General features: G+C 40.9%; 1 protein-coding gene across 8 annotated transcripts in view; it reads left to right on the forward strand.

Annotated features, from left to right (window-relative positions):
• The window catches only part of TBL1XR1 (TBL1X/Y related 1), a 120,543-nt gene that overhangs the window by 67,695 nt on the left and 37,545 nt on the right, over positions 1 to 15,303 (forward strand). For 3 of the 8 annotated variants that reach the window (XM_082319424.1, XM_082319426.1, XM_082319425.1), the window contains exon 3: positions 12,945 to 13,012. The exons of the other annotated variants lie outside the window; for them this stretch is intronic. The gene's annotated coding sequence lies outside the window, so the exon portion shown is untranslated. The remainder of the gene's footprint in view (positions 1 to 12,944; positions 13,013 to 15,303) is intronic. 8 annotated transcript variants of the gene reach the window in all.

Raw genomic sequence — 15,303 nt, forward strand, 5'->3', positions numbered from 1 at the left:
TTGCTGATAGTGGAGACTTTCACTTAGCTGGTCAAGCCCAGCCTAATCCTGAACATTTTTAAATGGTCTCCTTACAGTTTAAATATTTTCAGCATATATAAAGGAAAAGCCCAGCAAGGGGTGGCTGGGACCGCGTTCATCTTTTCTTTCTTATCTCCTTTTAAAGTACCTCACAGCTCTCCTGCTTTATATGTGTGACAGTTATTAGGAAAAATAAAATGTATAATGGATACAAAAATATCCCATGTGATGAAAGTGGCTTTGGATCCCAGCTGGCTTCGTATTTTGTTTCTTCTTGCAGCTCTTGTTTTCTTTTCTCAATTTTGACTCCTCTAGTTTTTAATAGTTATAGTGTTAAAGTGAATTTTACGATAAAAGGAAAATTTAGGAAATGGAAAAACATAGACAATCCTGTTCCCAGGTAGCAAATGATGATCTATGAATTATTATTCAGGATTCTCTTCACTCCCCATGGATTTAAAGGTGAATCAGCAACGTGCAAAATAAGTTGCGGCTACAATTGATTTCTTTGTACAAATACTTGGGTATGCATAAATACATGAGAAATTAAACCGCTGGCAGAGGGCTCCTGGTTTTGTGCAAATCTTAGGGCTAGGAGGATGACGGGTTTTATTTTTACAAGAATAAAAGAGCTAGCTGTAGAAGGAAGTTCTGTAAAAGGCGTTGTTAGGAGGGGTGCGCTCCTGCGAGCTGATAGAAAGCGATGTGATTTTATACCAAGAGGAAAGATGCGCAGCAATGAGTACTGTGTTTCTCTTCAGGTCTATCTTTCAGACACTTCTGAGTATTCCAAATTAATCCACTATAAAACTGCAAAATAGACTATTATCCACTGAAATGTTAGCACAAATCACCTCTTGTTGAGGAGGTGGTGTTCTGTAGTCTCAAGTTTGTTTAGAGGACTGTTTCTATGTAATTCTTTCTCTGTTTCTGCTTCCTCTCTATGGCAGAAACAATGAGTCCTGCTTCCCTCTCAGCAGAAGGCTTGAGGCAATTTAGCGTGTCTTGCCAGGGTTTCTCCTGCCAGCTCTCCATCTTCGGTGAACCGCAGCAGGATGCTCTTTTTTCCGCTTTTTCTGCAGATAGCGTCAGGCATCTGGAGAGAGAAAGGGAGGAGAACTGTTTTCAAGGCAAATCAGAAAACACAAACCAAAAGAAAACTCAGTGGAATAGGCCATATTCTTTAAAAATGTAACTCACCACGGTGACTTTTGACCTCTTCTGAAATCCCCAACGCGGTCTAGTTTTGCCAGAGAAGTCCCGAATTACATCATTTGCAAAAGCCGCAGAGAAGAGGCGTCCCATGCTGATGGTACTCGCTTTTTCCATGATAGAAGGAAAAAGCCGGCGGGGCCGTAGAGGGACCTCGGCGTTTCAGGAGGTGGCCGCGTATAAAGCGCATCTTCCATCTCGGTGAGCTGGCCGTCACCGGGGAACTCGGTCTGGACCCCGTGTGGTTTTGTGTCGGGTACCTTACGCAGGTGCATACGCCTTCCCCACTGACGGATAAGATACATTGGTAGAGAGGTTGTTTCCCCTTCGTTGGCGACTCTTCCGTATGAATACAGTCTAAAGACGGAGTCGCGTGTTCTACTGCATTTCACGGTGCGCTGCTTATAGTACTGGCAATCAAAGCTAGTCTCTGAATGGGAAATAATAAAATCAGATCCAAGAATTTCTTATTACCAGCTCCTGGACACTCACTCCTCCCAGCATCGCTGCTGCACAGGGCCTTTCAAGATACGGCTGTGCCAGTGTCCGACCCAGCTGCATACTGATGAATCACTTAACACGACTTTTTTTTCCCCTTCTCTCTGCGTAGTCTTCTACATGGAAAACTGTTTGCACCAGCTCGTGTGATGTAATAAAGATTATTAAAATCTAATATGACTTTTGTGCGTATAGTTGCCTATAATGAAAGTTAGGTGTTAATTTGGGAAGGCACACAATAGGGGTATTGTAATTTAGCAGTGGCTGACATGTCTCTCAAAACTCAAAGTAGGTTGTACTATAAATACAGTCTCTTGTTTTGCAATTGACATTTTGCTAGTGGGTGGCTAATTGCTAATTTGAAGGGAAATAGACCAGAGATCTAATATTAATAACTAATTAATAGTTATGTGGATATTTTAAGTCTATTTTTCTGCTTATTTATAGGCATATATTATTCATCTATGCTGTGTATCCTTCTTTGCATCTATGTTTAATTCTGAAACTTTTGCTTCAGTAACATTCACGCTTCTGTGCCTTTGCAATCAAAAGCTTGAAAGCAAAGTTGGTCCTATTTCTCAAAACCACTTTCTGAGGAGGGTGATTTCAAAGTAATGGCACTTCAACTATTTTCAGAAAAGCCTCCCTCTTGAACCAAGGCCTAAGAGGAAAGCCCGTGATGCGTTGCCTACATACCACCTTAATTTGTGAGTCCTAAATCGGCATCAGTACTAAATGTTTTCCCGTGTACACAGTGAAACACAGGGCAGTTTTTCGGCCTCCGTTGGAAGTGGGTAGCTCGTAGACAAAGGGGAATTAAATACGAAGGGGCATCTCGCAAGGAGCTTGATCCTTTGGGATCAGAGTAAAACACGCATTCAAGTGCACGTCACTTCTCACAGCACACGTGTTGCTGTACCAAGGAGATGTTATGTTCTGGTTTGCTCTGATGGGAAAAATTTCCACGTAGATTTGTATCTCTTCTACATATTAACCTTTCCTCCTGCCTTCTCTCTCCCACTTACACTCATCTGTAAATTAATAAGCATGTGTGGTACTTGTCCTTTTAATTAATTCTTCCGTGAATTTATAATAAGGCGGGAAGATTATGTGAGCGATGCGTTACGCTTTATACGCGCTTGATATTTTTAGATCTGTTTTGTCACATACCCAAACATTTTTAAATGCATTCCGCTGAACTCGGTAGAGCAGTGCTGCCATAGCCCGGGCTGTGACCGCTGGCTGCGGAGTTTGCGTGCGTCGTCTTTGCTCCTCGTCCCTTTTGTGTGAGTAACTTCGCTGTGAGCGCTCAACTCGCGGGCAACCAGAATTGTTTCCCCACCATCTATAGAGTTTACGTTATTCATTTAGCTAGCTGTCCGAGGAGGTTTAAGCTGTGCCCTAGAAAGCGTTTGCTATTGCTGGAATAAAGCCCTGCTGGCTCTTATCTGTGATCCCACCTGTTCGTGGAAGCATCAGCCGTACCTTCGACCACACGCCGCATCTTCTGCGTTAAGGTCTTCTCAGGATTTGTTGGAAGTGTGAGGAAAAACCCATATTAGTGCCAAACGTCTAACAGCAAGGAGATGTACTTTCCTGCCTTTCAATACCCTGTGCTTCGGGGGGTAGGGTGCTACAGCTGTTTGCTTGTTGGAGAGCGTGGCTATCGATGATGGAGAAAGCGTAGTGCGGGGCTTTGAGCTTTCACAGCCCTCCTGGCAACTGCCAGTGTCCTTCCAAAGGCGAGGAGCTCTCTGTATTTTCTCTCTGCTGCCGGTCTCCCCAGAGCTGCGTCTCTGCACGTGTGTCAGCGTAGTTCATAGCGTCGTAGTTGTGAAAGACACGATTAAGGATAGCCAGGCTCTCTGCGGCAAGCTGCTTGCTCCCATTTTCTCGCAGATATCCAAAGAGTTCAATCTTAAGGTTGCGTTTTGGTTTTTGTTTGTTTTTGTTTTTTCTCCTGGCTCTTACGTACTTTACTGCGCACAGTACAGCTGCGGGCAGAGAACCAACCCAAAACAACGTATTGCGTTACTGGTACAGCGAGCTTAGCTGGAGAGAGTGGTGTTTCAGGCATCGCTTGGCATCCAGGCCATTTCAAGAAGCGCTGAAGGTTCCGTTATTCTCCATCGCTACAATGCAGCCGGTAGTGTTTGTCCAGCTCGCGGCGGTCTGAGGAGGAACCGACACCATAAAGCACTCGCCGGCTCCGGTGCCGAGGGTGGTATATGGAGGCAGATACCGAGGCCCACCTTTAAGCTCTGCAGGACACTTGAAGCATTATTTCTCTCATTTCACAATCAGTTTGAGGCATGGTGGGAGTGACTGTCAGTGGTTTGTTTTGCAGTTTTTTGTCCCTGTATATTTTTCTAACTTTTTGTGCATGACAGTACTTTATTTTTATTTTCAGCTCCGTGCGACTCAGGGAATATTGTATCTATGCATGTGCTTATTGCATATAGGCCTGTACGTAACCTAGTCCCGTTGATTTCACCGTAATCATGGGAATCCCTCACAAGGTGCACGCTTACGGCCACAAAAACGATCCGAGGGTGGCACAGCTCTGCTGTGAGGACAGGCTGAGAGCTGGGGGGGTTCAGCCTGGAGAAGAGGAGGCTGCGGGGAGACCTGATTGCAGCCTTTCAGTACCTAAAGGGGGCCTGCAAGAAAGATGGGGACAGACTTTTAGCCAGGCCTGCTGTGACAGGACAAGGGGTGATGGTTTTAACTAAAGGAGGGGAGATTTAGACTGAACACAAGGAAAAAATTTTTCACGCTGAGGGTGGTGAAACACTGGCCCAGGTTGCCCAGAGAGGTGGGAGATGCCCCATCCCTGGAAACATTGAAGGCCAGGCTGGATGGGGCTCTGAGCACCCTGATCTGGTTGGAGATGTCCCTGCCCATGGCAGGGGGATGGACTGGATGGCCTTGAAAGGTCCCTTCCATCCCAAAGCGTTCTGTGATTCTAATCTGCCAAGATTTATAGACAAATTTTAAGATTCTGTAGTAGTTTAAAAAATAAAAATCTACTACGTTAAAAATTTACAAAAATTCTCATGCATTTCAAGTGGCAACTTCAACATTTTCTCTTCTGCTAAGAAGCATATCTGCATCTGGGCAATCCTGCTTGTCCTTGTAATTTTTACTTGCTAATCTTTTCTGTCAAAAATAGTAAACCGTATTTGTCAAAGTACTGATATAGCAGGCCGCGATGCTTTAAGCATCTTAAAAATTACCTGTATGCCAATCCTGGTACTGCAATGAAAGCGTCTGTCAAATACGGTGCTCTGGGAATATTAAGCAATGATTCCTGTACGAAGTTCTCGTGTTTTGAACTGCTGCCGACCTACCAGCAAATTGAAGGAACTTCAAACGCCCCGTGAAGGATTGCAGGCAAGAGCAAGAGATGGTTGCATGTGTTGGAAGTAAACAAGTCAAGTTCATGAGTAACTGTCACACCTATGTAAGTTTTGAGGTACGGGACTTTCTAATGGCTGGGTTTCTTGTTTGATTCGGATATATAGACTTGGAATATATTCTTCCATCTGAATGAATTTTTGACCTTTTTTTCCTTGAGTTTGTCTCGTGTTCCATAAATATCTCAATACGTGCTTCTTCGCCGTTTACAGGTCTCAAGATGGGATTTTCCTACACAAACATGTAACTTTCTGAACAGCACCAAAAATTAGTGTCCTTTTGCAAGCATTTTTTTTTAATCTCATATTACTAAAGGCCCATTGAGTCTGAAAATTAAGTAATGTAACTTTCCGCAAACATGAATATTTTTCAGTGTAATTGGAAGATGTTTTGGATTACTGTCTTTAGGCCTATACAGCCAAGAAACCAATTATAGGCATGGTTAGAAAGCGATAGCGTGCATTAGGCAGATTATAACAAGATTCCAATAATGTAAAATTGCTGCACGACAAATTAGTTTGTATAGATTTTGACAGTTGTTGCCTTTAATAAACTGAATTATTAAGCGATACACAGCTGCAACGCTTCCAAAATTGGAGAAAAATAGACTCTTATTTCCTTGTCAAAATCTTTTCCGTAGAGCAGGACCGTGGGCGTTGGTGAGCCTGGTTTGAGTTGTTTGGTTGACTTTGTGAGTCCGTCTGCCCCAAGATGATTTTTGTCTCTGTAAGTAGATGGTACACAGATTACGAGAGCTACTTCAAAGACTTTGTCAGGCACCTTTTTTTTAAATTTTTTTTATATATATATATATTTTTTTTTTTTTTATTTTATTTTATTTTTTGCTGTTAGTCCTGACAGATGCATTCACAATCTTTTGGGCTGCCATTTAGTAAACTAAAGTTTGGGGTTTTTCAATGTAATTAATGAATAAATGGTGACTAGATTAATGCCACCTGTTTTTTTTCATTACAAGCCTGAGCCAAGAATTTAACTCGAGTCTCCTGAGAGAGTGCAAGAACTATCTATGTTGTAACTCCAGATACCTACTGAATTGCAACTCTGAAATCCAAGAACCTGTCTTTCCCTCTAGTAAAGTGTTAGTACAATGCTATAAAATAAAGCAAAATCTACCGAAATTCTACAAATCAGGCTATTCAATCAGTAGCTTTATTAGGCTTTCATGTCCCGAGCTGTGTTCCAGCTGCAGGTTTGAGAACCGCTGTGGCTGCCAAATGACGTTTGTATCTGCATTGGCGAGTCTCTATTTCAGTGATACGGACTTTAATTAGATACGATATAACCAGCTTTCGGTCCAACTTAGGACCAAGTCCCACTATTTTTTTACATGCATACCCAAGCAAATGAACGCCCTTGAGGTCTGTGATTGAGGTAATTGAGGTCTGTGCTCCATCCCAGAAGTGCCGCTTGATATTTATTTGAAAGGAGCGGAGGCTCCCGCAAGACGCGGTCGCTGCCCGGCAGTTTGGCTCTTCCCTTCTCGCAGGCCAAGAGCAGCGGGCGCAGACCTTGTTTCTGAGGGTCCTTGGCCACTGTCGCTTGCGGTGTTCCAGCTCTCGCGCTTTTCTCCTTGGAGAACACGGTGGCACTGACTTAACGGGGGTAAATGGAAAGGTGAAGGCTGTGAAGGCTCCTCGTTTTCTGTATTTGTGGTGTGGGCGAACCTCTGGTCATGAATTCCAAGGCAGGCACGAAGTATGTAGCAGCCTTCTGCTGTGGGAATGGTGACAGGGATGGTGGTTGATGCCATAAAATAAGCTGCTAGAGATTATGTGTAGAATGGCGGGGGGTGGGGGGGAGATTTATTTATGAAATTTTAACATGGTAAAATTGAAGATTTTCAGGAATGAGAAAGACGACCAGCTTTACAGTGCTTCTGAGTGGCCTGCATTTTGAAGGCTGCTTTTTCAGGAGAGAGATGCAAGCTCCAGAAATCATTTTTAATATGTCTGCAAAGTAGTGCCTGTAGCATTTGCAACACCAGTCATGAAACACTACTAGTGGAGGCAACCTTTAAAAAATGAAACGCTTCTGCCCTCCAGTTTGGTAAAAATCATTCCTGTGTTTGATTTTTTTCACTGAGAATGTACATATAAAACTTAAAGGCTTTAAGCCAAGCAGTTTGAACTATGATCAGGCCAAAGAATTGGAACATCTCTCAAATAGAAAGAATGAGAATTTCAGTATCTTGTTTCCAAAATAGTCTGACCAAGTGACTTTATAGAAATGTATACAAGTAGTGTCCTGTGACAGACAGTACATAAGCAATCTCTGAAAAAACAGCAATGTGCATCAGCTCCTTGACAATATGCTACTAAATAGTAAAGGAAAAAAAAAGGAAAAAAGGAAGGAGAAAAGCCTGTCTTCCGTGCATGAAGAATAATGGGACAATAGGAAATGCAAGTCACTTTGCTCCAGTTCTTTAATTCTTGCGTTGCTTTCATTTAGCGTTTGAAAGACACATCTCATCTGAAGAACGCACAACACAGTAAAGCTCAGAAACCTGTCTGCTCGATAGATGCACCAGTCAGAGCTCAGATAGATGTACGTACTGCTTCTTCCTTGATGTGTCCTCAGCAGCTGGTCAAATCTAAGACTTTTTGAGCCTCATCAATGTACTCTGAAATATCCTCTGCACTGGTAATGTATGACTTCTTAAATCGTTAAAAGGATGAATTATGAAAATGACAGTGGATAAGGAAGAGAAGAAGATGCGCGTTCACTCGGGGGACGTTGCCTTGAGGTAGTCAGGCAGAACATTAATGTTTTACAGATAAAGATCTTAAACTTGATAGTTTCATTTTCAGAACGTGGAATAACTGTTTTGCTAACAAGTCATGTTTAATATTACAGTTACACTTGAAGATGCAATACTGCTGAAGCTTTGCTTGTCTGTAGCATTTTAATCCATGTCTGGTTGTCATCTGCCTGGGGAGCTTCATGGAAAATGTTAGTTGTCTGGGCTATAAGCTTCCTGCATAAAATTTCCCGGGGGTTTTTTTACTTGAGTATGGTTACGACCCAATGACTTTTAAACTTTTGTAATGCTCACACTTCCCTGCATACATTTTTCAGTGTCTGAGTAGTCTCGCTCAGTCTCTTTTGGCGGGATTAGGGCTGTTAGGGGTTTTGGAGCCTTACTCTGCGATGAGTGCTTCTGCTTTCTCCTGAAATTACTAGCTGTGCTGTTATTAAGGAAATACCACTTTTATCATGTTTACTTTGTGATCATAAATATTATTCAGTGAATTGTGATCTTAAACTTTGCGTGTGATAAATGATTTATTGTCAGCTTAACTTCTGATGCTGTGTTTGGTCGTGCTGTGCGTAAGCTTCTGAATTACAACGAAATACTTAGCACTCGGTGCAATCCTACTTGAAAATTAAACAGATTTGCTTATATTTCGTAGGGCGATGCTAAGAGGCCAACGTGAATTTTTCAACCCAAGGCTTCGGTTTTCTCTAAGCCGCCTCTCCTGTTAGTTGTGTTTCTTTCTCTCAGGTGTGCCAAAAAGGGATCTGTGGGGCTGTTTGCAGAGTCAAAATGGAAAAGCAAATCTTGTTTTTGTAGATGAACCAACCCTTATTTTGTTAACGCATTACTTGGATTTCAGTTTCTCTGCTGGTGACATTTGTCGGTTGGATGGTCTTTGAAATAGAGGGATTAGAGGGAATAAGTGGTAGCGAGCAGATCAGATCTCTCGGTGGTAACATTTGAGTTTATGCAAATGGAGGGAGAAGCAGACCAGAAATTATGCTGCGCTCATAGGACAGGCTAAAAATAAGGCCTTATTCATGCATTGAGCTCTCTGAAGATCCAAATGCATGCGTTGCTTTAAGTTCAAGAGAGAGGCTTACATTTTTATTTAATGTCAGTTTATAGTGAATTTTTTTTCTGTACGCAGGCGTTTCATCGCCTTAGAGGCACTTTGCGATAGTCATGCTCATCACGCAGAAAGAAAACAACATCAAATACTATTAACAGGTGGTCTAGTGGGGAAGACAGCAGTAAACAATACTTCCTAGAAGTAGATCATTTCTCTCTCCCTGATGGGCCACCTTCCATTTATGAAATGCACATCAGTACTTTTTATGAGCACATAATTTACTTTTTTGTCTTCTTTCCCCTAACTATACATGATTTAATATCAAAACAAGCAAAAACCCTAGACAGTCGTTCAAAAAAGAAATGTTACTTGTTTGTTAAAAATCCATTTTTGATTATTTTTGAAAAAATTGCATTGACTTAAGAAGTCCCAATCTAATAGTAGTAAGGATTTCAGTTACAAGTCATGGAAGAGGAGAATCTATACTGGAAATTGCTGCCCAAAAGCATGGGAGGGTTACAAACAAAGCTATCATTTTGAGAGATTAAGTCAGCCTAGTTTGGGTAGCTATATTGCTTTCATTTAGAGAAGTACAAGACACGCTTTTCCCTGTATTTCTTTCAGTTAGCAAAATGAAGAAGGTTATGGAGAAAAACCCACCGGTGAGATGGGTACGTAGGACTCGTGCTGGGCAAGGAGCACGCCCTGGTGGCAGTCACCCAGCGGGGCCTCCTCGCGTGCCCGTCTTCCAACTTCACCGATAGTCATCAACTACGTGCAGAAAGAGTGACGTTTTCACCGAATCTTATCCTACTTACCATTTCTGTTGCTGCCCTGTGCCAAAACAAGTGCAATACGTTTACATGTGGCATCATCGCGTGTATTGGTGGTAGTGTGATAAAATTCCTGCTCCGTAATTAATTTGGAAATAGGGAAGTAATGTCTATTTTTGTATACTGTTTTTAAAGGCATAGATATTCTAAGCTGCTGAGGGAAAGATTTCCTGGTCACACTGCACGCATTCTTACGGAGTGTGAGCGTTTCAGGAACAGATACAGTCATTAAGCTTGCCAGTTAGCGTCACGTGAAATGTTGGGTTCTCAAAATCGTCCACATTTTTGCAGTGTTTTCTGTTCCTGTCCTCTCCCTGAGGCTGGTAAATCTCTTTAGCCCTTCCCCTCCTGCTCAACTCTTATTTTTTTTTCTTTAATGAGGCTGTAGGTTTGCAGTTTGATTCTTTTCAGGTTCTCTGAAATACACGTAGATAGGCATCTTGTGAGAAAGAAAAATGAAAGACTAAGCGTGTACCTACAAAGCAATCCACAGCATTACCACAGAATGGAAGTCTGAAGAGTGGATATAGTAAGGGGAAGTCTACCTTGTGATTATAGGTGAGCACCCTGTGACGTGCTCCATTTCATCACATCACTTGGTAGGAATAGAATTAAACGTGACATTTTTATCCTACGTGCTACAAATTCTGCTCACGTCACTAACTTAGATGAAAAAAATAAAAGTGAACATATTTTCGCTATGTAATGTATGAATCTTTGCAGCACATGCAATAAATTTTACTCTGATTTATTGATTTGAAACAGGATAAAAGTGTATTCCAGGATAAATACAATTTAGGGGATTCTCTGGTGGTCACATCATGTGGTGCAAGTGGCTGAAGAGGTAGCTGGCTGTTAGGATCCATCTGAAAAACTACTTCTGTGGCTTATTCATTCTTAAAAGATCTGTTACGTTGGGCCGTGCATTTAATTCTGTAAGCAGGTTTGCTGTTGTCATTGCAGGGAGGCCAATGCAATGATGAATTTCTAGTGGTCGGTGTGTTTTTGTGTATGCTCCGTGGGGAATTGCGGAGAGGAGAGGAATTCCTCTTAACGCCGCTCCTGCTGCAGGCGCGGTGGAGCACCGCTCTCCTGCAGGGCCTCCCGGTTCCTTCTCCTCTTGGGCATCATTTTGGGGGTAATATCAATTATTTACTTGACACAGAGTTGACTCTAAATGAATGAAAAATCCTTAACGTAAAAGTAAAATGCACAAAGTTTGAAGCATGTAAGTGTTGAAACTTATTGCTCCCACTTGTTTGTTCAACCAGCGGGATCAGCATCCCCTTTTAATGACCTTTTGCCCTATCTTGCAGTTAAAATTTTATAAGTGTGTTAAACTTCTGATTTTTTTTTTTTTAATTAAATTTTTGCAATAGAGTTGATCTATACAGCTAGGTTCGCAGAAATGATCAAGGCAGTACATAATAGCCTAGCAGAGAATTAAAATTACATTAATATAGGGTCAGGACCTTTTCACTCACCTTGTGAGCTACTGTCAGTAAGTGGTGTTACAGAGAAGGACCAGGACGCTTTTCAAGGCCAGGGTGGTGGTACTGGAGTGTTTTTGTTAGAAATGTAGTAATGAATAAATTGACTTTTATTATGAGGAAGCTGGTGATCTCCAAGTGACGCTTTGTAGCGTTTACTTCTCACACCTCTAGGCCATAGTATTTACATCTTCTTATTCTGAAAAGGAGAACTGTTAATATGTAAATATTAATTAAACATTAATGAAACAACTGCTGCGGTTTCCCTATACGTGGAGGAGTGTAGTGCCATCAGTGTTGGTGGCATGTCCCTTCTCTCGCCCAGGGCAGTTCCCGTGGGTTTGGAGATGAATGTCCACCGGCTGTCGGGGGCTCTGCAGGAGGAGGGAGGAGAAGTTTATTTGAATCTCTTGGGAATTTAAACACAGAAAATGATTGCTGACCAAAATATTCTGTAGGTCCTCAATGAAAACAAGGAAAAAACATTTTCAAGTCTTATTCAGCTTAGTAACAGACTCAATAGCGGAAGGTTTCTTAGAGGTCAATGAGTATTTTTAAGACGATGGAAAGTCTTAAATGCTACGTGCTGTTTAAGGCACGTGTTGCCTTCCTTGGTTTTAGTCCTTGTTTTAAGGAGGTGTTTGGGAAGTTTCAGTGTTATTTGTAGTGTATTTTGTGAGCCTTTGTGGCTGGAGTTTAGTATTTAGAAAATAGTTTTGCTGTTTTCCCGATCCTCTTCCGTTTGGGGCAGGGTTATCTGTTTTACTCTTAAGTGTTTCCTGCTTCAAACAGCATTTTTTTGATACGTGGATTCTTTTCTTGTGGTGCCCAGACAGCGTTCCTGCGCTCCTGCCTTCCAGCCTTTCTCCTTATTCCCTTAGTTTATGTAAAATCACTCTCTAATGATGTCATCTGTAACGAATATTGGTGGTAGGGAATCACTACGTTGTAGAAATATAGGATCAGTAATTGTTTTGATCACAGGTGCATAATGTACTTAACTCCTAGGGAGCGCTTAAGGTTTGAAGTCGCTTGTGGAAATTAACTCCAGGAGGGTATTTTAAGGATTCTTTCATATAACATGTTCTTTTTAATTTGTTGGCGTTAAATTCAGATCCAAAATGGTCGATTTTGAAAACACTGGGTGGTTTGATCATGGCCTTGTGTTTCCTATGTTTTGTCTTGCTATTGAATCATTTTAGTTGTGTACTTCAGCTAACACTAAAATAAGCTACCGCGTCGATACTTAGCCACATGTAAACTTTAATCTGGATTCTCATAAAGTTCCCCTTTGTCGATACAGGCAGCCAAAAAGAACAGAAATTCCTTTAAAGCTAATGCTCTATTCTGTGGTAGGGTTTCGTTTTCAACTAAAAGAGGGAGAAGAGGATAGAGTTGAAACTGTGCCTGTAATTTTTTAAAATAAATTCCAAGTAAGTAATCAAAAGATGGTCTTTAATTTTTGTTAGTTTATTTTCTTACCTAACAATATTGTAATCAGTAGGAAACTGAATGTTGTTTTAATGCTTTCAGTAAAAAGACTCGTAGAAAAATAGCTTTTATCCTTTTTTCATCCTTTAAAATAAATATTGATAGAAACTATCATCCTATGGTTTGTGTTACAGGTGGTGTAATACCAAGGGCTGTACTGCTGCCACATCACAGTTTTGTGGGGTTTCAGAGAGTAGTTCTGGTAAGGACACTCAATGATTTATCTATTTATTTGTCATAAAAGTGGACTGATAGTTTGGTACAATTTAGTATTAGTAATTGCAATTACGTGCTTTTACAGTATTTGTTAGGTATCGGTTTCTGCAGTCCGCTGAATCCTTACGTTAAGTGTTCTTTTATTCAATGGTCTTTTAACAGCTCCTTTCGGAGCTGTTATTGTCTCATGTGTAAATCCATACTCATTTCCTTAGAGTTGTTATGACATAACACATCAATTCACAGCATGGAAATATTAATAAATAGACCTTTTGACAAAACACCTTGTACAAACTGTATTGTCTACTTGAAGCATGGAGTCACTATTGCCTTAGTGTGTATCAGGTTTTTAAAAAGGGGGAAAAGTTACTGTGTTTTGATTATAGCATGTTTTTTTTTTTTTAAGTACTGAAGTCTTGGCTTCCTAAAGGAAAATGTGAATATGTGGTTCAGAGGGCAAATATCCAGACTGTGTGTTGTTACTAGTCTCCTCTTCTTAATGTGCAGTCACGATTTTGCAATTGTTTTCTTTAACTGCAATCCCTCTATCATTTCTTTTGATTTTTGCATACTTTCCTTAAACATATTTTCTTATCTCTTCTCCGTGGCTTGAGTTACAAGGGAGATGAGATTACCTTACTTTTTCTAATAAAGGGAAAATTCATTCTGAACCAGTCTACCAACAGCCATGCTGAAATATGGTGCAAGAGCACCATTGAGTGTTTGTTCTTTCAGCAGAAGATAACTGATACCACGTTTGTATCTGTAGAATTTTTAATATATGCTGTAATTTAACAAATGTCTTGTGGGTGTAGCAGATGTCTTTTCTTTTTTCCTTTTTTTTTTTCTTTTTTCTTTTTTTAAATCACAATCCTTTTAAGTTTTTTAGCAAGCTCTATTTGTATATTATCTTAGGTCTATAGAGGGCACTCAAAGACCGAGGGAGTTTTGTTCTAGCAAACCTTATCTTGCACGTAGACCCCCCACGAGGTAGAGAAGGATATTGCTGACTGTTCTTTATGGCCTTGCTCTGGCAGGGAATTGTTGTACTGGCTCTGCTCCAACAAATTACTTAAGCAATTGAAGTCAATGGGACTAGAATATGGGGGTTTTGTTTTCTAAAAACAAGGTGGGGTACACAAGAACTTCGTAATGGGATTCTCTAGTCAACCTGAGAAACTAGTAGTAGGTCTTTCTGTGTCGGAGATATTGGGGGGGGGGTGGGAGGGCTTGCTTGAGAAGGCTCTGGAGGCTGATGAATCAGGGAAGCAAAAGGATGCTCTTCGAAGATGCAAGTGAATTGGTGTAAAGACTGGAGCCTTTTTCCCTGCTGTCATTGCATGAGATTGGTCTATCTGAAATATTTGGGGATGGTACTATTCACACTGTATGTCTTCCAGCCCTATAGGTATGTAATACCTTGAGCATGCACAAATAATGCATGTAGACTTACATTGGAGTTTCTAAATCTTGGAGTGGAAGAAAATAGCCTTTCAGATTTATATGCAAGAAATGGCACTGTGAAGTTTTGAGTAGCATTACTCAAGAATGTTAAACGGCAATTCTGCAAAGTAAAGACATCACAGCTTTATAAATATTGTAAGAAAAGAAAGATGATGGGAGCTCGTTGGAGTCTGAGAAATACTGAAAATTTTTCAAATTGTTGTGAGCAATTTGTGCAGTACTTATTAAAGTGTAATGTCATCTGGAGAAGTCATGGACTTCTTCCGCTCTATCATCTCTTTATTTTCAAATAATGCTTCTATTACTGGAAATGGGTGAGCAGAATTTTTCATGCGTGGAACCTGTTATTCCAGTGTTTGAGGTAAGGTAAAGACACCCAACGTGGAGGGTTTCTTTTTTTGAAAAGCCGTCCTGTCTAATTTGTTTAAATCTGAACTAGCAGAAGTAGTTACTGTGATTGCTTAATTCTGCAAAAGATAAGAGTAGAGGTCATTTGTGGGACAATTTGAGGACCATTTCAGTGCAGCTGCCCATGTAATAGTAGCCTGCAGTTATAAGACATGCTGTATTTCCATCTCTGCTGATGTTTTAACTTGACTAAGCAAAACTGTTTTCTCTACACAAAGCTATGATCGTGTTTCCAACAGCACCAGTAGAAGAGACTGGTTAATTCAAAATAGCACCTTCTAATGGAGGGGGAGATCCTTATCGGCTAGATGATGTATCTCCAGGTTTTGAATAGTTTGCTTCAAAGGGGATTAATTCAAAAATTAGTGAGAACAGATGTCTGATGCTGGCCTAAGCAATCAGAAA

This window comes from Platalea leucorodia, assembly GCF_965183815.1.
Source record: "Platalea leucorodia genome assembly, chromosome: 8".
In the NCBI taxonomy this organism is placed as follows: Eukaryota; Metazoa; Chordata; class Aves; order Pelecaniformes; family Threskiornithidae; genus Platalea; species Platalea leucorodia.